At 38.2% G+C, this 27,606-nt stretch overlaps 1 long non-coding RNA gene across 1 annotated transcript in view; it reads left to right on the top strand.

The window, feature by feature from the left end:
• The window catches only part of LOC136158724 (uncharacterized), a 168,863-nt gene that overhangs the window by 3,617 nt on the left and 137,640 nt on the right, over positions 1 to 27,606 (top strand). Inside the window, exon 2 of the long non-coding RNA XR_010661367.1 lies at positions 14,372 to 14,419. This is a non-coding gene — a long non-coding RNA (uncharacterized lncRNA). The remainder of the gene's footprint in view (positions 1 to 14,371; positions 14,420 to 27,606) is intronic.

Here is a 27,606-nt window from a genome sequence, read left to right on the forward strand (position 1 = left end):
AAAGTTCACTTTTTAGGAATATAGTTCTATGAGTTTTGACAAATATAAACAGTTGTAAACTACTGCCATAATCAAGATAAGGAATATTTCTGTAAGTCTGTAAAGTTACCTCATGATCCTTTATCATCATTTCTCAGGTCCCATACCTATCCCCTAGCAACTACTGATCTGCTATCTGCCACTGTAGGTTTGTACTTTGAGAATATCATGTTAATAGAATTCTGTAGTATGCAGCCTATATCTGACTTCTTTCAGTTGGCAAATGAATTTAAGATTTATTCATGTTGTTGCATGTATCAGTTTATTATGTTTGTGTGTGAGTAGTACTCCATTATACATATATACCATAATCTGTTTATCTATTAGCGAGCTAATGGACATTTGGATTTTTCCAGTTTTCAGCTGTTAGTGATAAAGCTGCCATAAACATTTTCCTACAGGTTTTTTGTGGTCATAAATTTTTACTTTTGCTGGATGACTACCTAGGAGTTATATGATAAATGTTTAACATCTTAAACTACTACCAACTTTTGCCCAAAGTTTTCATTTGTTTTCCAATAAACAGCATATGACAGTTCTAGTTATTCTACATTCACATCAGCTCTTGATCTTGTTAGTAGTTTAAAATCTAACTGCACCATTTAGTATGTCAGTTTATATTTCCCCTTTCACCAAAGACATTGCTATTAAATTTTATTACTATCTGGTGGAATAATCTTTTGTTTTTAATTTCTACTTCTATTGTTATGATCAAAATATTTTTATATTGTTTCTACTTTATGGAATATATTGAACTTTTCTTTGAGACACATGCATTTAGTCAATTTTTATGAAAGTTTCATATGTACTTAAAAAGGAAATTACTTGTTACAGGAGTTTAAAGATATTCACATAGCTTGTTTAGTTTATATATTCCTCATCCTTTTATATTTTTTGAATACTTATATTGAGTTTGGTATGTTGATGTCTTCTTTTTGTTTTCTTTATTTTTTGCATCTTCTTGATTCTATTTTATCATGGTACTCACTGTGTTATTTGGCACATAGATATTCCTATTATATATTTATTTTGAATTGACTTTTAGATCATAAAATGTTCTTTTTAGTATGCAGTGCTTTTGGTGTTAGTTCTACCATGTCTGATATCAGAATTGCAATACCTACTTTCTTATTGCTCTATTTGCATAGAATACATTGTCTAGCCCTTGTATTTTTAATAATTTAATTACTCTATTTTAGATGAGCTTCTCTAATACATTTTAGAGTTGTTTGGCTTTGTGAGTTAATTCAAAGTTGTGAGTTTTTTCTAACAGGAATGGTAAATCAGTGTATATTTATTGAAATGACACAATTCTAACAAAATATTATATTAATATATATATGTATATATTATGGGGCTTCCCAGGTGGTGCTAGTAGTAAAGAACCTGCCTGCCAATGCAGGAAACGTAAGAAATGCAGGTTCATTCCCTGGTGGGGAAGATCCCCTGGAGGAGGGCATGGAAAGCCACTCCAGCATTCTTGCATGGAGAATCCCATGGACAGAGGAGCCTGGAGCACTACAGTCTGCACGGCCACAGAGTCAGACACAGCTGAAGTGACTGAGCACATACACACACATGTATGTTACTACATTTTCTCGCTTTCATTTTGTATAATGTTCCTCCCTTTTTGTATTTTCCTTGGCATTTTGGAAGGTTTATATTTTTGTTCTAGTGGTTATCTTGATATTGTTATTTATAATGTCCTTCTTTTGCTTACTTAGGATTTCACTGTTCAATTTCATCAGTTTAAATAAAATAATTTGATTCCTACCTTCCTACTATCTTCATTTGTAGGTTACTGCTCAGTAGTCTGATACCAGTTTGATTTCTCTTCCTTTGCAAGTGATCCCAAATAATTTTTTCTATCTTTAAAGTCTAATTATGTATTTTTCATAGATTTCAGAATTGTTTGTGTCAGTTTTCCCAGGCCCTTCTTAGACCTTTATAATATTCATGTGTTTTCTTATTTTGGTTTTGTTTTTTTTATTAGTTTTAAATATTAGCTCTTTAATTTTATGTATGTTGGGTCCTCTTTCTTTCTCTGGTATGTTATAACGTTTCCCTGAACCTTATTATACTCTCCCTTCATTTTGTTTTATTCCCTTGGTTATAGTCAGGATTTTGTTCAGTGCCCCTTGTATTTTCATCCAATCCTTTTCTCTCTTGAGTACTTTATAATTTATTTTTGATTTCTAAAATAATTTTTGTCTTTTCAGTTTCTTTCATGAGACCAGTTATCTCTTATTTCACATCTTCTGAAGTGAAGATTTTTGCCCAATTCTGTTCTATTTCTGTTCTGAATTATTGAATATTTGATTTAAGGTTTTTGAAAAATATCTATAAATACTGGTTTAACAATATATGGTTCAATTTGAGACATTGTTGTAGTTTTCTCTATGGTTTCTTTTTCTTTCTTCCTTTCCTTTTTCTTTTTGGAGAGGAGTGTTCATCAGCTGAAGAGTTTTTGTTCTTATTTTTGATATTATTTCATAATAATTTTTTACTGTTTTTGTCTACTGTTTTCTGATCCATTTTAAAAGTTTTGTTTTTCTTGACCAGTGATACTAGTTTGTATAGAAAGTTGTGAGAGGGTTTACAAGGTTTCTTAGTTCAAAAGCACCCTATTCTGTTTCTATAATGAAGGGAAGTATTTTAAATTTATGGTGCATTTGTTTGGAAGGTGAAAAGGTTTTCCTTTCTTTAATTTTGTGCTTCCTTTTATTTCTGAAGGCTCATTTTTTATTTCTCTCTTGCTTTCTTCTTTCTCCTTACCACCAAACATCCAAATAATATTACTTTTAAGTCATTCACTGTCCTCTCCCCTAGAAGCTGTGCTTCCCTAAGACATGTGTGCATGCGTGCTAAGTTGCTTCAGTCATGTCCAACTCTTTGCGACCCCATAGTCTGTAGCCCACCAGTCTTCTCTGTCCATAGGATTCTCCAGGCAAGAATTATGAAGTGGGTTGCCATTTCCTTCTCCAGGGGATCTTCCCCACCCAGGAATCAAACTCTTGTTTCCTGAATTGCAGGCAGTCTCCTGCATTGCAGGTGGATTCTTTACCGATTGAGCCACCAGGGAAGCCTCAGTGCTGAAACAAAATTTTTTTCTCCTATATGTGACTACTACTAACAGTTCTGCTTAGCGTCTCTGCCTCCTGTCTGAGGATTGACAAATGACTTAATAAAGCCCATGCTGAAAGTTGAGCTTAGCTTTCTAAACTTCTCTTTTATACTTCTTGACTGCCTTTGGTAGCTCTTTAATACCTTCACATTGTTGTTTTCCATATTTTACCTACTTTCTATAGCTATTTTTTTACTGGGAAGGGTTAGTCTCTACTGAGATAATGTGTGAAAACCTCTTGACTAGGTTTTAAAATTTCAACTACTGTGTATTTAATTTGTACAAATGTCTTGTGAACATTTTATGTCGTTTTTGGTTTTTTTTCCCGTGTTCTGTGAAGATGTTTTTTCCCTTTAAAAATTATTGTAAACATATTAAACAGGGTTTTATATAATCTATTTGTGATAATTCCAAGAAATGAAATCCTTATAAGTTTGTTTTTACTGATTCTCTTTCACAGTGCCTTGTTTACTTGTGTATTTAATAAGTTTGTTCCACCAGTTAACATTTGTGTTTGTTGCATTCTGGCTTCTTGGAATGTGACTAGTTGCATGCCATTTTATGTTTGTTTATTTATTTGGACCCATTCAGGTGATGTGAATTTGGTTCGTACATTTAGTTGAGTGCTAGATTGTGGTTGCAACTTGTTGCTCTTTTTTCTCCTGTTTTGCTCATTTCCAAGACAGCTTTCCTTATAGTCCCTTAAACCCAGACTCTTGGATCACCTTTACTTTGAGGGAGTAACCAAGTTCTCAGCTTCTTGGGTGGACAACCTCTTGTTAGACTCTTAGGTGGTATTTTTATTTGTCTTCTTTCCTTCATTCCAAGCCAGATCTGTACATCTTAACTCTGTTTAAAATGGACAAAAGCAGATTCAGCACACCACCGCCTTCTCTGAATTTTCACTTTCATATAGATTTTTGTATTTGTACTTCTTTTTTTTTTTTTTTAACTATTCTTATCAACTGGGATGATTTTAAAATGTCTTTGTTTGTTACTTTGCATTTCAATTGTTTTCATTATAGTCCATGGGGTCACAAAGAGTGGGGCTTCCTTGGTGGCTCAGCTGGTAAAGAATCCGCTTGCAATTAGGGAGACCTGGGTTCGATCCCTAGGTTGGAAAGATCCCCTGGAGAAGGGAACAGTTACCCACTCCAGAATTCTGGCCTAGAGAATTCCATGGACTGTATAGTCCATGAGGTCAAAAAGAGTTGGACATAACTGAGTGACTTTCACAATGATGCAGCCAGTGCAGATATTCTTGTTCTCTACATTGCCTGAAAATTTGATAAAATTTGGAAAGAAACCTTTCTTATTTTCTTACCATTGTCTTTCCACTATACATCCACATACCCACACCCTTGCCTACACACTCACACCTTTAAAAGGAGATAGATTCTTCTACGTTTTAAACTTTCTTTTAGGGAAAAGCTTTATGAGATTCATCTGATATTGTCTGTAAGGTTGAGTTTTATCTTTTGGTGCTGGACTGTAATAATTACAGTTATTACCAGTAACATTTTTTTAAGCTCTGTAAAGGCCTTGAATAGTTTTCAGAAGGTAGAAATTTAGGCTACAGTCAATATATTAATATCTGGGATATTTATGTTATTCTAAGAATTTACTTATACTCAAGTCATATTAGCTTTAACAGTGAAAAACACGTAAAGGTTTACCATGAAAAGCAGGAATGATTTCCCTTTCTGTTTATGTTCTATCCCGTAGCTCTTCATTTCCTGCATGGTTAGAAATTTAGTAAATTGATGAAAGTTTTTTTGTGTGAGTTTGTATAATCATGTGATTAAGTTTTATAAGTAATTTCAGAATTTATTTTCTCTCCTAAAGCCTGAATGTCCCAAAGACGAGGACTTGTTTTAAGATGATTTTTAAATAGTTTTCCTTTACGAAAAATTACCTAATCAACGTTAGTTGATGAAGATAGATATTTTATGGTAAAATATTTTATAAGTTTAATGTTCCTTTACTATTTGGCTTTATAAATAAATATGAAAAGTGATTTTATCTCATAACACTTTTTAAATTCACTTTCTTGGTCCTTGGCTAAGAGGAGACTCTGCCTTGGGCCCGCCGGTGTAATAAACTGCACTCCACTATCTGCATTGTCCTTCTGAGTGAGTCTGTTTCCCGGAAAGCATGGCTATAACATTTGGTGCATTGGCCGGGAAACTCCTCGCTTTGAGGAGACAGGTCTCATTTGAGGCCACCCCGAGGCTTTGTAGCTTGAATCTCCTAGAGGGGGGAAGGCGCCTCGCCCCTCTGGAAGGATTCTGCTTTTCAACGCCCGGACCTTTCACGTCAGCAGGTAGTGGACGGCAGCAGGGAAACTGAGCGCTCAGGGGAGGAGGAACCCACCCAGCAGGGTGGAAGAGGGGGCCTGATCACCCCCCTGGGAGGGACTAGAAGGAGCGGGGACCCACAGGAGCCTGGAATAGGCAGGTGGCGATTGCTTGGTACACAGGTCGACGAGCGTGCTAGGGTTTAGGAAGGAAATTTGTGAAGGACATTTAGGAGGTGTGTCCACGCCGTCTCGGGGAAAATTATTACCAAGCGATCGCCAGGGGATTCTTAGGATAAGAAACTGGTCCGTGTATGCTCGTATTCTGCCCTCCCCCAGGAGGTGTCCCGTCTGCTGTGAAATTCTTGACCCCCTCGGAATTGTTAGGCTAGAAGGAGGGGGATACAGAAGTGAGTATGAATTGGCTTTTCCGGAGATGGCCTGGGACATGAGATATTTAACCCATCTGTGTTTTCATCCGCACCTGATCAAGCCCACCAAGGCAGAATGGACTTTAAGGGAGAAACAGTCTCGGACCATGTGATGTTCTGGTTCAGCTGTGCTGACCGGCAGGTGAAGACACGCCGAACCCCCTTCTCCCTCTGGGGTCTGTCAGGTAAGGCTCTTCTCTCCCCAATTAGGAAGGAGGCAGAGTGGCAATTTAAGTGTCACTGAGTGGAAACATCAGAAGTACATAGGGTACTGAGAACTTCGCAGACAGAACAAAAAGGAAAAGTAGAAGAAGGTCTGAGAAGGATTTGGACGGGGATGACCTGACCCCTCCCCCATGCTGGATAATGACGCGCCTGCCTCCCAGTGCTCCACCAGGACCGGAGGCCGCCTTAATGCCCGATCCAGGGCCAGGTGAAGTTTCTGCAACAGCCACTGCTCCTCCGCCAGCTTTCCCGGAGTTCGTAGAGCTGCCGTTTGGGCAGGCTCCGATCCCGGTGACAGAAGCCTCTGGCCAACACTTCCAGGATCCAGCTCCAACCGAACCGCCCAAGCGAACCTGCCTCTCCCGCATCACAGCCCATCATTGCCTTTGAATGGGAAGATCCAGTCGGGAGCACCAGATAACAAAGGCTAACTCCACAGCCATCTTTGGAGAAGCCTTGGCTTCTGATCTGGACTCATTCCATCCGGAAGAGTATGGATGTCAGCTCCTACAATACGGGGATGAACTGCTGCTGGCTGCCTGAGACCAAGGAAAAATGCTGAAAAGGGACAAATGCACTGCTCCAGCTGTTGATGGAAGCAGGTTACCGGGTGTTGAAAAAGAAGGCACATTCTATAAAGAGGAGGTTAATGCTGCCTCTCGGGTATTCAGACAAAATCCTCTGGGTATTCAACTGAAAGGCATGCTGCCCCTTGAACACCCGGGAGTGGACTTCACTGAAATGAAACCTCACCGACGCTACCATTATCTGCTGGTCATGGTATGTGCATTCTTGAGATAGGTAAAAACTTTTCCTACCTGGACTGAAAGAGCATCAGAAGTAGCCTGGTGGCTGCTTAGGGAAATGGTTCCCAGATTTAGATTTCCTACCAGCATTGGATCAGGCAATGGCCCGGCTTTTGCAGCTGATTTAGTACAACAAGTAAGCAAAACTTTAAACATCAAATGGAAACTGCACACTGCATATAGGCCCAGAGTTCTGAGATGGTGGAATGAACCAACCAGACACTTAAAGAGACTGACTGCTCCTGAGTGGACTTGCTTCTGACGGCTCTGCTCAGACTCAGGATGACCCCACAGTCCCAAGGCTATTCTCCATACGAAATTGTGTATGGGAGGCCTCCTCCCATAATAAAACAGGTGTCAACAAATTTGCCTCAGTTAAAGTTGCAGGTATTGTCCCTTGATCCATCACACCAGAGCAAAGAAGGCATACCACGCTGACCCGGAGGACGCCAAGTGGACCACCCAGAAGGACCCCACCGACCCATAGGAAACCAAGATCATTCTGAGGAGGAAGAAGAAAACGAGGTCCCGAACGAGCCCTCTACAGGATGGAGCTGGGTAAACGACTCCTGCTGCTCGGCCTCACCGATGCAATTCTGAACCTGACCACTGCTCCTGCACAGTACAGCGTCTTCATCTCGTGCACCACAACTCCGCCAACTGTTGGGTATGTGGGGCTATGCCCCTGTCAGTAATGGACAGACTCCCCTGGTGGGTATCGCCACTCTGTTCCTCTCTCTCACCAACCATAACCTTTCTTTGCTCTCCTGGTGTAAAAAGAAGCCATCAATGGGCCAGGGACATAGGGTTACATTTAACATGAACACCAGCCTTACAGAAGTAACAAAGGCTTATACCTCATATGTGAAAAATAAAAAGGAGAAGGGTTCTTTACAAAAGGGGGACAGGCCTCCCGGTACCTTGAGCAATACTACTAGGTCTGGGATGAACATGTCTGGATGACTCCTGAGAAAGGACAGTTGATTACCCCTGCTACTATTTGCTGGGAACAAAAAGAAGAGAAAGTTGGATTTGGAGACCACCCCCTAGACCCAAAAGAATTAAAATATATGGGTTATTTGCCCCCTGAACAATGTAAACAAATCTTGGAAGTTACCTATCACCCCAATCAATCTGTTCAGTGGCCTGTTTCCGACTGGAAATATAATCCTGGAATGTGCTGGGTAGCCCCCAATGGGACCCAGTGGCTCTGTGGGCTTAACTTATGGCCATGGTTACCAGTTGGCTGGGTGCAGCGTTGCACATTAGGATTTGCTTTTGCCCATGGCAGAATTAAGCCTAGCCTGCACCAGCCTCCAGTAAACCTGCCTTATCTGCATGCAAGATGGACACGATCTGTGTTCCAATGGTATGACTATCTTGCTGCCTTGTTTGTACCCTCTGTAGGGACAACGGATATAATGGTTAAGGTAGAGGCCTTAACTAATTTCACTAAACAGGCCCTCTTAGACAGTACAAAAGCCATTCAAGCTTTGAACGAGGAACAAATTCAGATGAGGAAGGCAGTAATTCAAAATAGGATGGCATTAGACATACTCACAGCAGCCCAAGGAGGGACTTGCGCCGTAATTAAAGTTGAATGTTGTGTGTATATCCCTGACCTGTCTGGAAATGTATCTACTGCCTTGAAGGATATGCAAAATCAAGTGAAAGCCATGTCTAATGAAAATATTCCCTTTTGGACTTCAGTTCTCTCCTGGGTAAAGGGAGACTGGTGGAAAACCATTGTAACTGTTATAGTAATCTTAATCATACTGCTCTATGGGCCCTGCTTCCTATAATGTCTTGTGAATTTTGTAACCCAGAGGTTGATAGCATTCTCTCATATGGGTGGCAGGAGGGCTAAGGTACAATATATCTCAATGAATGATGCTCATTATGGAAACTAAGAGCATCAAGAGGGGGAAATGAAGAAGGAATTCATAGGGCCTGGACTCCATCTCAGGCCTGTCCATGCTGATCGTGCTCGGCTGCCTCTCCAGTGGACTCTGAACTCTCTGCTTAGTGCCTGTGGGAACGACAATGGAAGGATAAGACCCCCTCCGGACAGGGGAACCTTGAAGATCATATCCAGGTTACTCATCACCTAAGAGAAAACAGACACTAATCACCCCTGCCTCCGGACACTATCTATCAGAATGTAAGCACAGGCTTATCGGTTATTAACTGTTTGGAATGTAACTGCGGGCTGATTGATTATTGACTGTTTGAACACATAACACGGGATTGATGGGGTTATTGTAGTTGTATTTACCCTGCCTTTGTTTATGTAAGTCTCAAGGGAATTGAGGTGGTGGGCTTGGACACGTACACATGGGGTATAAAAGATTTTCACAAATGCTGGACAGGGTCCTTGGCTAAGAGGAGACTCTGCCTTGGGCCCGCCGGTGTAATAAACTGCGCTCCACTAAAAAAATAAAAATAAAAAAATAAATTCACTTTCTTCTTTCCCCAGAAAGTAGCAAAGTAAATAAAACCGTCATTCTTTTCTAATCTTCATGAATAATTTCTCACTGGCCCTTGGTGAGAGGCAGTTTTCAAGGCCATCCCATGGTATCTGCAAAGATACAGTTTAGACCCTGCAGTTTATGCCTCTGTGAAAATGCTTCTAAATTACAGAAGTGAAGAGAGCTTACACTTAATCTTTGGATAATTTCAGTTGTGGACTTCACAATGAAGCAGCTAGGGGGGAAAAGGTTGCCTGTTAGGAGCATAAAACCTACTGACTGTATCTTGGCCAGTGTTCCCTTTTTTCCAGTAAGCTGTCTGCTGTACAGAGGTGTATAACCCTAATGGCTTGTTGTATGCCATTAAAAGGTATTGTACACTCATAAAAGAATGACATTTTGATCAATGCTGTTAAAAGAATTACTGTCTTGACACAGAAAAGCTTTCCTGCTGCAAGTTTAAAAATATGCCTTTAAAAGCTTTTTATTGAATACCTTTGCGTCCCTCAGAAATGTGCCATTTTGGCATAAGGTTACTCTGAAGTATTCCACAATGTAACTTAAATACAAAATCTACTATTTACCTTTAAAAGTAGCAGAGATAAACAGGTATTTTCCTACAACTAGAGCTTGAAGACATGATAGCATCTTAAACCACTGTATCAGATCTAAAAATAGAATTTTTGTAAAGAGAAAGCTGAAAACTAAATTATTCCTTTTTATTTTGTGAGGTATTGATTTTTTTTTCATGCTGTTTTGTTTAAACTTTGTGGTTTTAATTTCCCTTTGGATTTAGAAATCATGCCTTTCCACCCAGTTCAGAGATAGATCTTTTCTAATCACCGGGGAATTGATTCTCTTAAATCGTGATATGTTGAATGTATTTTTCTACTGTTTCTTTTCCTTTTATTATATTTTTGATTAGGAACTTATGAAAACCATGTCATAATAAACATATGGTTTTTTCTATATAGAGTCTTCTACAGATTTTCAAATGTACTGATACTATAATTTTATCTTTATTTCATTGTTTGTAATACTTCTGCTATTACCTAACTTCTGACTTTATATCATGTTTTCTGACTTGTGAACTGAGAGGTTTAAAATTTAATACTCTGAAAGCAACAGATTTCCTTAAATATGTCACTATAGAATTATTTACTTGATACTTACAATATCAGTCAGTCGGTTCAGTCACTCAGTCGTGTCCAACTCACAGACACGTGTCTGTGTGACCCCTGTGGACTGCAGCACGCCAGGCTTCCCTGTCCATCAAAAATTCTTGGAGCTTACTCAAACTCATGTGCATCAAGTCGGTGATATCATCCAACCATCCCCTTCTCCTGCCTTCAGTCTTTCCCAGCATCAGGGTCTTTTCTAATGAGTCAGTTCTTCGCATTAGGTAGGCAAAGTATTGGAGCTTTAACTTCAGCATCAGTCCTTCCAATGGATGTTCAGGACTGATTTCCTTTAGGATTGACTGGTTGGATCTCCTTGCAGTCCAAGGGACTCTCAAGAGGCTTATCCAACACCACAGTTCAGAAGCATCAGTTCTTCAGTGCTTCTTTATAGTCCAACTCTCACATCCATACATGACTACTGAAAAAAACATAGCTTTGACTATATGGACCTTTGTCGACAAAGTAATGTCTCTGCTTTTTAATATGCTGTCTAGGTTAGTCATAGCTTTTCTTCCAAGGAGCAAACGTCTTTTAATTTCGTGGCAGTAGTCACTATCTGCAGTGATTTTGGAGCCCAAAAAAATAAAGTCTGTCACAGTTTCCACTGTTTCCCCATCCCCATTTGCCATGAAGTGATAGGACTGGTCATAGCAAACACCCTCTTCCAACAACACAAGAGAAGACTCTACACATGGACATCACCAGATAGTCAACACCAAAATCGGATTGACTATATTCTTTGCAACCAAAGATGGAGAAGTTCTATACAGTCAGCAAAAACAAGACCAGGAGTTGACTGTGGCTCAAATCATCAACTCCTTATTGCCAAATTCAGACTTAAACTGAAGAAAGTAGAGAAAACCACTAGACCATTCAGGTATGACCTAAATTAAATCCCTTATGACTATACAGTGAAAGTGAGAAATAGATTTAAGGGACTAGATCTGATAGACAGAGAGCCTGATGAACTATGGACAGAGTTTCATGACATTGTACAGGAGACAGGGATCAAACCATCCCCATGGAAAAGAAATGCAAAAAGGCAAAATGGTTGTCTGAGGAGGCCTTACAAATAGCTGTGAAAATAAGAGAAGCGAAAAGCAAAGGAGAAAAGGAAAGATATTCCCATTTGAATACAGAGTTCCAAAGAATAGCCAGGAGAGATAAGAAAGCCTTCCTCAGCGATTAGTGCAAAGAAATAGAGGAAGAAAATAGAATGGGAAAGACTAGAGATCTCTTCAGGAAAATTGGAGATACCAAGGGAACATTTCAGGCAAAGATGGGTTTGATAAAGGACAGAAATGGTATGGACCTAACAGAAGCAGAAGATATTAAGAAGAGGTGGCAAGAATACACAGAAGAACTGTACAAAAAATATCTTCATGACCCAGATAATCATGATGCTGTGATCACTCACCTAGAGCCAGACATCCTAGAATGTGAAGTCAAGTGGGCCTTAGAAAGCATCACTATGAACAAAGCTAGTGGATGTGATGGAATTCCAGTTGAGCTATTTCAAGTCTTGAAAGATGATGCGCTGAAAGTGCTGCACTCAACATGCCAGCAAATTTGGAAAACTCAGCAGTGGCCATGGGACTGGAAAAGGTCTGTTTTCATTCCAATCCCTAAGAAAGGCAATCCCAAAGAAAGCTCAAACTACCGCACAATTGCGCTCATCTCACATGCTAGTAAAGTAATGCTCAAAATTCTCCAAGCCAGGCTTCAGCAATACATGAACCATGAACTTCTAGATGTTCGAGCTGGTTTTAGAAAAGGCAGAGGAACCAGAGATCAAATTGCCAATATCCAATGGATCATCAAAAAAGCAAGAGAGTTCCAGAAAAACATCTATTTCTGCTTTATTGACTACGCCAAAGCCTTGGACTGTGTGGATCACAATAAACTGTGGAAAATTCTGAAAGAGATGGGAATACCAGATCACCTGCCTGCCTCTTAAGAAACCTGTATGCAGATCAGGAAGCAACAGTTAGAACTGGACATGGAAGAACAGACTGGGTCCAAATAGGAAAAGGAATATGTCAAGGCTGTATATTGTCACCCTGCTTATTTAACTAATATGCAGAGTACATCATGAGAAATGCTGGGCTGAACGAAGCACAAGCTGGAATCAAGATTGCTGGGAGAAATATCAGCAACCTCAGATATGCAGATGACACCGCCCTTATGGCAGAGAGTGAAGGGGAACTGAAAAGTCTCTTGATGAAAGTGAAAGAGGAGAGTGAAAAGATGGCTTAAAGCTCAACATTCAGAAAACTAAGATCATGGCATCTGGTCCCATCACCTCATAGGAAATAGATGGGGAGACAGTGGAAACAGTGTCAGACTTTATTTTGGGGGGCTCCAAAATCACTGCAGATGGTGACTGCAGGCATGAAATTAAAAGACGCTTACTCCTTAGAAAGAAAGTTATGACCAACCTAGATAACATATTAAAAAGCAGAGACATTACTTTGCCAACAAAGGTCCGCCTGGTCAAGGCTATGGTTTTTCCAGTGGTCATGTATGGATGTGAGAGTTGGACTGTGAAGAAAGCTGAGTGCCAAAGAATTGATGCTTTTGAACTGTGGTGTTGGAGAAGACTCTTGAGAGTCCCTTGGACTGCAATGAGATCCAACCAGTCCATCCTAAAGGAGATCAGTCCTGTGTGTTCATTGGAAGGACTGATGCTGAAGCTGAAACTCCAGTACTTTGGCCACCTCATGTGAAGAGTTGACTCATGGGAAAAGACTCTGATGCTAGGAGGGATTGGGGGCAGGAGGAGAAGGGGACGACAGAGGATAAGATGGCTGGATGGCATCACCGACTCGATGGGCATGAGTTTGAGTAAACTGGAGTTGGTGATGGACAGGGAGGCCTGGCGTGCTGTGATTCATGGGGTCACAAAGAGTCAGACACGACTGAGTGACTGAACTGAGCTGAACTGATCTGATGGGACCAAATGCCATGATCTTAGTTTCCTGAATGTTGAGTTTTAAGCCAACTTTTTCACTCTCCTCTTTCACTTTCATCAAGAGGCTCTTTAGTTCTTTGCTTTCTGCCATAAGGGTGGTGTCATCTGCATATCTGAGGTTATGATATTTCTCCTGGCCATCTTGATTCCAGCTTGTGCTTCATCCAGCCTGGCATTTCACATGATGAACACTGCATATAAGTTAAATGCAGGGTGACTATACAGCTTTGACAATCTCCTTTCCCAAGTTGGAACCAGTCTGTTATTCTATGTCCAGTTCTAACTGTTGCTTCTTTACCTGCATACATATTTCTCAGGAGGCAGGTCAGGTGGTCTGTTATTCCCATCTCTTTCAGAATTTTCCACAGTTTGTTGTGATCCACACAGTCAAAGGCTTTGGCATAGTCAATAAAGCAGAAGTAGATGTTTTTCTGGAACTCTCTTTCTTAATGTACTTATAAAAATTGACATTTAATCCCAATCTAATGAGCTTTATATATGTAGGCATATTTTAAGATAGATGACACTGAATTTTATAAAGCATGTTATCTTTGTCATCTATTTTATTTTTAAAAGCAGGTGTTTTGGTGGTGGTAGTTATTTCTATTATTCACTACCAACTAAGTGCCTGGTGATTTATATATAGTATTGATAAAATTAAAACTTGGTGCAATTTTTATATCTCATGTTCTGTGCTTAAGTACTTTATGTGGCTCAAAAATGTTATATAACTTGGTCAAACAAGTAGGTTGTGTTTTAAAATTCTAAGTTTGGTAGTGTGACTCCCAACTTGTACTGTTCTAATCATTTTTATATGTTATTTGTTCTAGGTGGTATTATTCCTACTTTACAAATGAGGAACCTGAAGATCAGACAGAGTAAGTACTTTGGCTGTTGTTGCAGAAGGGAGAAATGACAGAGCTGGCTCTGTTAGACTTCAAAGTATATTTTCTATGACATAATATTGGGTTGGCCAAAATGTTTCTTTGGCTTTTCCTATCAGATAACTCTAGTAGTGCTTAGATATCTTTAACTTCATGTGAAACAATTTTGTTAGATTGTATTGTGACAGCTGTCATATCAGTGTTCATTAAAAAAAAAAAAACTTCACAAAACTGGTGAATTTTGTGTAGCAATTTTAATATTGAAGGTGGAAGGAAAAAGTAATGTTTTGGGCACATTATGCTTTATTATTTCAAGAAAGATGAAAACACAACTGAAACGCACAAAAAAAAGGTTTGTTCAGTGTATGGAGAAGGTGCTGTGACTGATGGAACATGTCAAAAGTGGTGTGCAAAGTTTCATGCTGGAGATTTCTCACTGGACATTGTTCCACTGTCAAGTAGACCAGTTGAAGTTGATAGCAATCACTCGAACATTAATCGAGAACAGTCAGTGTTACACCATGAAGGAGATAGCTCTCAAAATGTACTCAAAATGTCCAAGTCAGAAATTGGAAATCATTTGTACCAGCTTGGTTATGTTATTTACTTTAATGTTTGGCTTTCACATAAGTGAAAAAACCTTCTTAATTTCTTGGTCTCATTTCTGCATGCAATTCTCCACTTAAACTTAATGAAAATGTTCCATTTTTAAAACAAACTCTGATGGGTGATGAAAAGTAAATACTGTACAATAATGTGGAACTGAAGAGATCATGGGACAAGCAAAATGAACCACCACCAACCACACTGAAGTCCAATCTTCATCCAAAAAGGTGATGTTGTATATACAGTAGAATTGGAAGTGAGTCCTCTATTATGAGCTCCTTCTGGAAAACCAAACGATTGATTCCAACAAGTACTATTCCCATTAGACCAAATTAAAGTGGCACATGACAAAAAGCATTCAAAATTAGTCAGAAGAAAACACATGTTCCATCAGGATACTGCAAGACTGCATGTTTTTTTGATGACCAGGCAAAACTGTTACTTGACTAGGAACTTCTGATTCATCTTCTGTATTCACCAGAAATTGTACCTTTGGATTTCTATTTATTTCTATCTTTACAGAAGTCTCTTAATGGAAGAATTTCAGTTTTCTGGAAGATTGTAAAAGGCACTTGGAATAGTTCTTTGCTCAAAAGGATAGAAAGGTTTTGGGAAGATTGAATTATGGAGTTGTCTTCATAATGGTAGAAAGTAGTGGAACAAAATGGTGAATGTGTTGTCCAATAAAGTTCTTGGTGAAAACAAAAACTGTGTCTTTTACTTTTATCTAAAAAAACCAAAGGAACTTCTCGGCCAATCCAATACTAGTTATTTTTCCTTCATCTTTCTCGTCACATTTCCCTGTAATTATCTTTATGTTTTCGAAGATAATTTCTATTAGAAATTTTGGAAAAGGAATTTGTCTCATGATTTTCCTTGTGATTTGGAGAAAAGCATATTAACAGATAATTGCAGTAGGTGTCAAGAGACTTGAATTCTTTTATTATTTCTGATTCTGGCCATATAACATGGGACAAATCACCTTTTCTGGGTCTTATAAAATGAGGGCATTGGATTAGATGATTGTAAAGATTTCCTCAAACTCTATAATTTGACTCCAGTTTGATTTAATTTTTATACTTGCTCTTTTTAGTACAGTTAGAACTTTACCACCTGTATTTTAGCCCATTAAATATTATACTTTATTAAAGTAGCAGGGAACTTTGATTTTTATTCTCTTCTTGTACTATTATATCCAATATTGAAATTCAGTAATTGGAAGAAGTTCCATGAAAGAAGTAATTAATCTTATTATAAGGACAACCTTGTAAACTATTGAGAATTCTCTTAGTTTCTGCATTCAGAAAGAATAATTCTGAAAATCTTAATATTATAAAAGGAAATAAGTTGTTTTTAATAGAAAATGTTTCCATCAAAGAAGACAGGAATGGGTGACTGCCTCCTTCAATGCACTTGCAAGTTCTTACCTGTACAATATACTAATAGCAATGATAGTAATAAGTAACTTTTATTGAGAATTAATTTTATGCTAAGCATTTTATATACATTGCATCATTTAATAATCATGAAAACCCTATAATAGAAAGTAGAGAATTGATAGGTCAAGTAATTTCTCTTAAAGTCACATTGTTGGTAAGTGGTGAAGCTGAGATTTGAACCTATAGAAAGCCAGAGATTTTCCTCATAGTTGTGAAATAGAGCATAGTTGTAAGAGGTTCATGCTTATCAACATATGAATGAAGCATGAAACTTTTTAGGAAAGGGTAGGTATGATGGCTTGTGATGAATGGCTGTTTCTACATTCTCAGATTTGATCACTGCTAGTTACTTATTTTATTAATATAGCGATAAAACATGTAACAGCTTTTAGATTACTTTTAGAACACCACTTATTTTCTAAAGAGTTAATAAGTTCATTGTAAGTTACAGGAAACCGTTTTGGGGGGCTTGGGACAGTGAGTGTGTGGGGGTTATGTGTATACACGCAAACACACACATGCAAGGTGCATGGATTGGGAGCTCCACATCAGGGTACTCATCTTCCCAGTTTGCCTCGGCTCGGGTTTCTAGATCATGAAACTTTGAGTGCTAAAGCTAGGAAGCTTGCAAAAACAGGTAACAGGCAAGTATGTGTCTACATATGCATGCATGTGTATATATGTGTATGTCTCTAATGCAGTGGTAGTAGATGAGCTACAGGGAATTCAGATTTTGCAGAGCATAAAACAGCTCTGAATTCAGCGCCTGGACTGATACTTGTCTGTTTTATTAGCAGAAAGCTCAGTCTCCTGTGTTTTCCCCATTTCGGATAACCTTTTCTTGTCATGAAGAAATTAATTTCTTTGTTGGAATCATTTCACATAAACTTGATAGCAGGAGTCCTGTTATTGAGGCAGCTTACACAGTGATTTGCTAAGTACAGCCTCTTCATAAAAGGTGAAGCAGAAGTCGATTTATCGATCACTACCAGGATTTCAGTAACCTGTTGAACTGCCTGATTTTTTTTCCCCTTCTCATAAAGCCCACTATCTTTATTTCTCTTTATACCTTGCATTTAATTGTTTCCTTTGGAAACATTTTTTACATGTATTTTCACATCATGTAAACAATTTTTTGTGTGTATTTGCTGTTTTCTGGAGTTTGAACTGTCTAAAAAACTAGTATTAGATAAAACACATGAAATTGCCAAGATTTGGCTGTTTTTGAGATACAACAATGGCATCATCATATGACCCAACTAAAACTTAATTCAGCTTTTGGTTATGTGAAAACATTGGGCTACTAACCTAAATCTAAGCAGAGTATTCCATTGAAACCCTAGTTAATATTACGGAGGAAGTGAGATGAACTTTGGACTTATTAGCTGCTGATTTGCTAAAATTACATTTTAAAAGGTATAACTCATGTGGAAAAACTGAGTGTTGCACAGCCATTAATATTAGACAGGCATTTAAAAATTTATTTTACCCAAAGGTTAAGACCAAATTTAACCACTTTTCTTTCTTAGAATTTTGACCCATTGTATTAATTTTAAGCTATAGTGGGTAATGTAAATTTTCTTTTTGGAAGAAATGCTCCTTTCATTGAATTTAATTTAAAATTGTTGCAAAATTTAAAATTCTGTTTAAAATTGTTAACAGAAACAAATATCAACCAATAAGATTACATTCTGTGCCTTTTCGATAGTCTGATTTCGAATTTGCCTTTTTGGATTATTTAGCTTCTAGAACAAACACAGGATATAACTGTAAATTTTTTTTTTTTTTAAGAAATGTAGCCAGTTACTACTTATCTTAGCCTCATATACTATCATAATTTTGAGACTCTTATGGTATATATAAAATTGTACATGTGAATTTTTTATGTTAAAAGCATGCTTTTTTTTCTCTTTTGCCCCTTTCATCCCACATTTGTATAACACTTGGCTCATAAAAAGGGAAAGGATCCCTTTATGTTTCCAAGTTGTGCATACAGTGAACTAAACCAACTTGAGCAATGATTCTACCTTAGAAAAATAATAAGCTAATATAGGATTTTAAGGAATTAAGTTTAAGACTAGTATTTTGCAAAATTAGAACTCATATCTGGGTTTCATTCTTTTTCCTATCATGATATTCCTTAAATATTTTTGACAGTGTCTTAGTATATCTCTTGATCTACCTCTGTCATTGATATTTTGAGTGCCCACTATTACTGAAGTATTATACTCAGTCTTATGTATATATTTCACAAACTACTTTGTGACTATTAAAGAGTAATATGCATGAATTGTGGTTTGGTAGATATTCTCAGGAATAAAGTATCATGATTATCAAGACTATTTAAAAAAATACCTTCCTAAGACTTTAGAATAGAAATCATTTTCATTGTTATAAGTGAAAAGATAATTGGCCCAAATAAAATGAAATATGTTCTGTTGCTGTAATATATCTAACTTGAGTTTATTCTTAAACTGTTTAGCTTGAAAAGCTAAAGAACAAGTAAGTATAAAGCAGGGATCATCTAGATTAGATGGGAATTTGATACTATAACTTTTCTCAGAGACTAAATTCATGGGGCAGTTGACTAGAGGATGTGACATTGCTTTGATCACAAAGATTCATATATTGTAAGTGTATAGTTAAGTAAATTTTTATAATTTGATGATACCTATGTAACTTCCCTGTTGGCTCAGAGGTTAAAGCGTCTGCCTCCAATGGGGGAGACCCGGGTTAGATCCCTGGGTTGAGAAGATCCCTTGGAGAAGGAAGTGGTAACCCACTCCAGTGTTCTTGCCTGGAGAATCCCATGGATGGAGGAGCCTGGTAGGCTACAGTCCACGGGGTCACAAAGAATCAGACACGACTGAGCGACTTCACTTCACTATGTAACTTAGCACCTTAATCAAGAAACAGAACAGCGCACCCTGAAACCCCTATTAGTGATAACTTCTAAACTAACATCAGGTTTTATTTACCCAGCTAAACATTTAGTTGAGTATTTAGTTATCAAGATTTAAAACTGCCTGAAGAGCAAGACTACTTAATTTGCACAAATTATCCAGATAGTTACATTTTCATCTTTGATATACTAGCTATGTCAATATTCAGTTTAAATCTACAGAATTTTAAATGTCTAGAGTTTCCTTAGTTGTCTTTATGATTCCCGAACAAGGATTTAGACAATTTCTGAATGTCATCCTGATTTTTCTGATTAACTCCATTGCTTGGATAGTGATTGACAGTCAAAACTGATTTGATTGGCCCCTTAAGTTCTCTGTTTTGACCTGCTGAGATTACAAAACTCAATCATATGCAGAGGATTTGCCTTTCAGACTGACAGTTCTGTCAGGTCAGATGGCAAGATCATTATGCATGCAGCAAGTGCATTGTTATTGCTGTGTGGGTTTGAGATGGGGGGCAGGTGTTTTGGTTTTGGTTTGTTTTTTTTTTCCCTTGAAACCTAGATGGAAACTCTGGTCTATGAAGGTGAAAAGCTAGAACATCAGTCTATCTCCATTTGTCTTTATTAATTTTTTTTTTTTTTGAAGGGAAGGATTTTTATTTGTTTTCTTCACTTCTGTGCTCGATATATATAGGTCTCAGTAAATTTTACATGTAACAAAGGCTGTGTGCGTCCTCAGTTGGTTCAGTCATGTCCCACTCTTCATGAACCCATGGACTGTAACCTGCCAGGCTCCTCTGTCCATGGGATTCTCCAGTGGGTTGCCATTTCCTTCTCCTCCATTTGTCTTTAGTTTCACTGTTATTTCCTTGTGCTGAGCTATTCCAATCACTAAGCCCCAAACATAGTTTTTTCACTAATGTTTGTCAAAGAAAGATCTATCCTCTTTGAGAGATTAAAATGAATAATAGTCTTTTGAGGCTATTGGCAAGTGGCTTTCACAGTCCACGGCAAATCTAATGAGCTACATCTGCCTGCTTGGAAAATTCAGCCTTTGATCATGTAAAAGGATTCTCAGAATATAAACATGAATTTCTGTGTATATTAAAACACTATCTTGACCAACTTACAAATGTGTTATAAATTGCTTATCTTAAACCTCAACATTCAGAAAACTAAGATCATGGCATCCAATCCCATCACTTCATGGCAAATAGATGGGGAAACAGTGGCTGACTTTATTTTTTTGGGCTCCAAAATCACTGCAGATGGTGACTGCAGCCATGAAATTAAAAGACGCTTACTCCTTGGAAGAAAAGTCATGACCAACCTAGACAGCATGTTAAAAAGCAGAGACATTGCTTTGTCAACAAGGCCCATCTAGTCAAGGCTATGGTTTTTCCAGTAATCATGTATGGATGTGAGAGTTGGACTATAAAGAAAGCTGAGCGACAAAGAATGGATGCTTTTGATCTGTGGTGTTGGATAAGACTCTTGAGAGTCCCTTGGACTGCAAGGAGGTCCAGCTAGTCAATCCTAAAGTAAATCAGTCCTGAATATTCATTGGAAGGACTGATGCCTAAGCTGAAATTCCAATACTTTGGCCACCTGATGTGGCCATTGGAAAAGACCCTGATGCTGGGAAAGATTGAAGCCGGGAGGAGAAGGGGACGACAGAGGATGAGATGGTTGGATGGCATCACCGACTCAATGGACATGATTTTGAGTAAACTCCAGGAGTTGGTGATGAACAGGGAGGCCTGGAGTGCTGCAGTCCATGAGGGCACAAAGAGTCAGACATGACGGAGCGACTGAACTGAAGGTATTTTGTAACAACATTCAGTGGTATTCAGTTTCAACTGTAATATTTACTTTTTGCAGAAACCAGGAAAGATGAATAATATAAACTATTTGACAAAGGTAGTGGGTTTATATCAGGAACTGAATTTTTGGTATTTTAGTTTTACAAGGTCAGTTTTTCATATTTAAAAGCAAGGATAATAGTGTGAATTGTAGATAGAGCATCAAGTTCCTTCTGCATATCAACTAGGTATACCATGATGTGGGAATAAATTTTATCTCATGGAATCATATGACAAAGTGTGATAGACTTGTGATTTATGGATAACCCAGTATGTATAAGCACAGTTACACTCAAGGTTTGCATCTTCAGTTCTTTTGATAGTCAGAGAATGGAGACTGATCTCTTATAATGCTCATGTAGAAAAGTAACAATCATTTCATGTAAGCTCATATGAGGCAAATATTTCATCTCATGGTTGAAGGAACCCCTTTTTATGGCTTGGGTAATAATATTTTATTAATTTAAATAAACTGTAAATTTAATGTGTCAGTCTCAAGAAGGTTTTTTTTCTTTGAAATGGCTTCATCACTTGTTCAAAGTGATGATTTGAAAAGTAGTTGATTATTTTCATGCCAACTATAAGAAAACTTCATGAAAAACCTTGCCTGCCCTTCCACATAACTACCTAGTGACTTCTGACAAGCAGTTTTTCCTCTGCTGTGGTGTTTGGATAAAGGGGGTATCATTGCTCTTGAGAAAGAGAATGAAGATAAAAAGAAATGCAGAGTGCTCACTCAGTAACTTTGTACACATCAGTGGAGTCACTATTAGGAACTGTAATAGTTACAACTATAAAACAGAGCAATAATTCTTTGAATTTAATATGAGAATTTTGATACAAGGAGACATGAATCTTGCACAGGTCTATTGTGGCATGTGGAATGATTTAGGGAATATGGAGAATCAGCACACAACACAGAACAAGGATAACAAAACATGAGCATCTAAAAGAGGATCACGATGGGAACATACCCTCATTCATACTTTGTTGTTCAGTCGCTCAGTCATGTCTCACTCTTTGTGACCCCATGGACTGCAGCACACTAGGCTTCCCTGTCCTTTGTCATCTCCCGGAGCTTACTCAGACTCAGGTCCATTGAATCAGTGATGCCATCCAACCATCTCATCCTCTGTCGTCCTCTTCTCCTCCTGCCTTCAATCTTTCCCAGCATCAAGTGAATCGGCTCTTCACATCAGGTGGCCAAATTATTGGAGCTTTTGCTTCAGCATCAGTCCTTCTAATGAATATTCAGGATTGATTTCCTTTTGGATTTAGTGGTTTGATCTCCTTGCATTCCAAGGGACTCTCAAGAGTCTTCTCCAACACCACAATTCAGAAGCATTAATTCCTTAGCATTCAGCCTTCTTTATGGTCCAACTCTCACATCCATACATTAGCAGTGGGAGTTAACATTGGAATCACATTCTATAATGTTTATAATTTTTGGAATAAGCTTGCTGTGTATGTTGGTGTATATTAATTGATTAGTAAACTAAAAAACAAAAAAGAAAAGAGGTGGAAAGTTGTGACTTTTCTAAGAGCAGAATCTTTAAAAAGCTAGAGTACCGAACAGAAAGAAGAGGAAAGTAGCAGATGCTAAGGAAGATTCTTCATTAAGATTATAAATTGCATAAGACACTCCCCTGCATTTCATCCTAGTATTTAATTGGATCCTCCTTTCACCACCTTCTCTTTGTGACCCATTTTTAACAACTTTATTGAGATATAATTCAATATCATAAAATTCATTCACTTAAAATACGGAGTGCAATGATTTTTTTTTTGTTATTCACAGAGTTATGCAGCCATCACCACAACCAATTTTAGAACACTTTATTTTCCCAAAACAAAACCCCATACTCATTAGCAGTGTCTCCCAAATCTCTCTCAGTCTCCCAGCCCTAGGCAACCACTTATCAATGCGATCCTAGTTTTAAAGTTGTTGATTTGAAACTCCCTCCTGCCTTCCAAGGACATTCTACTTCAAGCCATTTGATTGATTATACAGGTACAATCAGAAAAGCACAATTATTCTCTTTTTTGAATTAAGTCTTGTAAATCAGAAAGTGAAAGTGTTAGTCATTCAGCCATGTCAGACTCTCTGTGACCCCATGGGCTGTAGCCCACCAGGCTTCTCTGTCCATGGAATTCTCCAGGAAAGAATACTGGAGTGAATTGCCGTTCCCTTCTCCAGGGGATCTTCCCGACCCAGGAATCAAACCCGGTTGCACTGCATTGCAGGCAGCTGCTCTACCATCTGAGCCACCAGGGAATCCCAAAGAAGGTGGCATATAACTGCATGCATAGGTATAGCTTCTTAAACATGGCTTTCAAATGGTTGTTTTTATCATAGATATAGACCTGTTAAATATACCCCAACTCTGATCTTTAGCTTAAAGATTCAGAATATTGATTTTGTCAAAATCCTACCGTTCTTGGCCAAAGTATTCTGGCTCATTCTGACAGCACTCAAAAGATACTAATGTGTGACTCATAAAAAAATTAGTCAGTATAATGTAAAATGTATATGCTCAGGGCATAGGACATTGTACCCACCTCCCCCACACCACCCCCCGGCAAACAGCACATTCTCCTCCTATAAGTAAGTTTTAGGGCAAGCTAAAGTGTTGAAGTAAGTTGCCTCACATGTATGGAACTAGAATAAGGAGGCTGGTTACATGGTTTAAACTTTGAGTGACACTATTCTCTTAATCATACTGAGAATAATGCTCCCTACCAATCCCCATGGATACCTGTGTCCTAATCCCTGGAACCTGTTACCTTACACAGCAAAGGGGACTTTGTAGATGTGATTAAGTTAAAGTATATAAGATGGGGAGATTATGATGGTTTATATAGGTGTGTCTAGTCTAATCACCTGTTCTCTTATAATTGGAGAACTCTTTTGTGGTGAAAAGGGTGATGGGATAATGGAAGAACAATAGAAATGGCAGTCAGAGAAGAGCTCAACCCACCATTGCTGGCTTTGAAGATGGTGACCAGAGGCCATGGCCATGGAATGCTGGTGGCCTCTAGCAGTTCCAAGAGGCAAGGAAGTAGATTCTCCTCTAGAATCTTCAGAAGGGAATACAGCCCTGCTGACTCTTTGATCTTAGACCAATGAGACTCATGTCAGCTTTCTGACCTATGAAACTGTACCATAATGAATTTGTGTTGTTTTAAGCCACTAAATTATTTGATTATAGCAGCAATGAAAACCTAAAACACAGACCTCTAGATTTCTTATAATATGAATCTAGTCAATAAGCCTTGGGCAAGCACACTCTCTCCTAGAATACTGCGTGGGTGGGCCTTGCCCATGTTTGCCTCAGTAGCTCTTTCTTTATATCTCAGGGGTCTTCCTCAAAGCCCTTTCTTGAATGACTTATTTATTAAAATGCATTTAATAAGAACATGGGCTTGAGAGTATGGGCCTGGGTTAAATTCTGGCTCTCCCATTTTACTAGCTGGATAACCTTGGACAGGTGACTTAATATTCTAAGCCTTGATTTTTATGAACAAAGTGGCAATAATAATATCTACCCTTTGGGATATTTGGAGAATAAATGAGATAATATATGTAAAATGCACAATGTTGATAAATAGTGATCCCCTAATAAATGATTGCTGGTATTATCTTCTCTTAAAGGCTAGAAGAGATTTGTCAATAGCATGCATTCTAACACTTGACTGGGTACAAATATATTAAGAATGATTGTTATAGCCATTGGATTTATGTGACTGTTCCACAGGATTCTGTTTATAGTCCTCTGACTCCTGGTACCTAAGCCTTTTAACTGAAAAGGGCTTACTCTTGGAAACTTTAATAAGTAAGTTAAAACCACAACCATGAAATTAAAAGATGCTTGTTCCTTGGAAGAAAAGCTATGACAAACCTAGACAGTATATTAAAAAGCAGAGACATTACTTTGCCAACAAAGGTCCATATAGTCAAAGCTATGGTTTTTCTAGTAGTCGTGTACAGATGTGACTGTTGGACTATAAAGAAGGCTGAGCGCCAAAGAATTGATACTTTTAAACTGTGGTGCTGGAGAAAAATCTCGAGGGTCCCTTAAACAGTAAGGAGCTCAAACCAGTCCATCCTAAAGGAAATAAACCCTGAATATTCATTGGATGGACTGATACTGAAGCTGAAGCTCGAATACTTTGGCCACCCAATACAAAGAGCAGACTCATTGGGAAAAACCCTGATGCTGGGAAAGATTCAAGGCAAGAGGAAAAGAAGGATACAGAGGATGAGATAGTTGGGTGACATCACTGACTCAAAGGACATGAGTTTGAGCAAACTCTGGGAGATAGTGAAGGACAAGGAAGCTTGGCATGCTGTGGTCCATGGCGTGGCAAAGTGTTGGACACGACTTAGCCACTGAACAAAAACAACTTTTGATTTATAGTGCAATATGTAATACCTTGTAATATTTCCTTTCTCCTTAGAGCTAATGTGAAATAGAATGCATTAAGGAAAACCTGCGATTCTGTTTCTACAACTAAAAATAAATCCCTAATGACTGGAGTTATTTCTTCAGTTTAAATCCCTAGTGTCTGACAAATGGCTGATATATAATAGGCAGCAGTGTTTACTGAACTGCACTAAACTGACCTCTAAGCAACTTATTCTTTCATAATCTGTTTTGAATTCTTCTATTTTGTAGCTACTCTTATTTAGGCCTTGGCTAAGGTTTGGTGCCTTGGCTACTAGAGCACTTTTGAATGACTCCTTCTGCACCTTGTCTTTCTCTCATGATCTTCCACAGAACCACCAAACCAGGCAATGACTGTTGTATAGTATGTGTGCATGTGTGCTAAGTCACTTCAGTTGTGTCCGACTCTTTGTGACACTACAGACTGTAGCCCCACCAGGCTCCTCTGTCCATTGGATTCTCCAGGCCAGAATACTGGAGTGGGTTGCCACACCCTCCTCCAGGGGATCTTCCCAACCCAGGGATCAAACCCACATCTCTTGTGTCTCCTCCATTGGCAGGCAGATTCTTTACCACCCTCTTCAATTTAGTCTTTATCTTCATCACATTGCATACTTCCTCATAAACATGTTTTAAACTCAATGTTTCCCAACTTTTTTATGGCATACTACACTTAGAAATTGATGATATTAGTATGGTATACTAGGATAGGAAGCAAGCCATCTTAGGACTGGAGATTTTTATTCTAAAGGCTGAATCACCCTCTCAGCACAGCATTTACCTAATTTGGGCACTGGTATGCCTTGGTATACTTATTGGAAAGCACTGCTTAATCTAGCATTTTATTTATTTTAAAAATATATTTATTTTATTTATTTGATTGTGTTAGGAATCTTTTTTAGTAGCAGCATTTGGGATCTAGTTCTCTGACCCAGGGTCAAACCCAGGCCCCCTGCACTGGGAGCACAAAGTCTTAAGCCACTGCACCGCCAGAGAAGTCCCTTAATATCATGATAGACTGACTGAAGTTGGAATTCACTTTTTTACATAGATATTTAATGAGCACTGCTTGTGTCCATGCTAAGCTCTGGGGAATGGAATTGAGAGCACTGTATCAGGTATTCTACATGAGACCTCAGTTCCAGGCAAACAAATCTGTTTACTGGTCTCCAAATGGGATTTCCATGTTCCTCTCATACCTTTGCTCGTGTCTTTTACTGTTTTTGAATAGCTTGTATTTCCTTTGTCATCTATATGAATCTTCTCTCTTCTCTGTGATGCTATCCCTAATACAGTTAAAATATGGCAGTTTTGTTTGTTGTATTCTTTTCCATTTGATTGCATCATTAACTCACTCAAGTTTGGTGCCCTCTGTAAAGCCTGGATTCCTTCTTTATGTTAATTCTTATTCACTTACTTTCTGTGTTATATTTGTCAGTATTTTCCCTTTATATATTTTCCTATTGTTCTTAAAATGATATTTACCCTACTCCTTCCCCCTATAACTTTATATCATATAAATTCTGATAAGTATTTAATACTATTACAATAAATACAAAATAATGTTCATTGTGCCTATGTTTTTATCAAGTAATAGGAAATGTTTTTCAAGTCCATACTTGGACCAGGCATTATTCTAATACCTTTATGTATATTTAGCATATTTAGTATACATTAGATGATTAGATATATGTTAAATGGTTGGATGGCCTCACAGACTTGATGGACATGAATTTGAGTAAGCTCCAGGAATTGGTGATGGACAGGGAAGCCTGGCGTGCTGCAGTCCATGGGGTCGCAAAGAGTCGGACACAACTGAGCAATTGAACTGAACTACACTGAATGTATTTAATCTTCACAGCAGCCCTATAAATCTAAAAATGCTGTATCTCCACCTTACAATGAGAAAATTGAAACACAGGTA

The sequence above is a fragment of the Muntiacus reevesi genome, chromosome 2, assembly GCF_963930625.1.
Source record: "Muntiacus reevesi chromosome 2, mMunRee1.1, whole genome shotgun sequence".
Taxonomy (NCBI): Eukaryota; Metazoa; Chordata; class Mammalia; order Artiodactyla; family Cervidae; genus Muntiacus; species Muntiacus reevesi.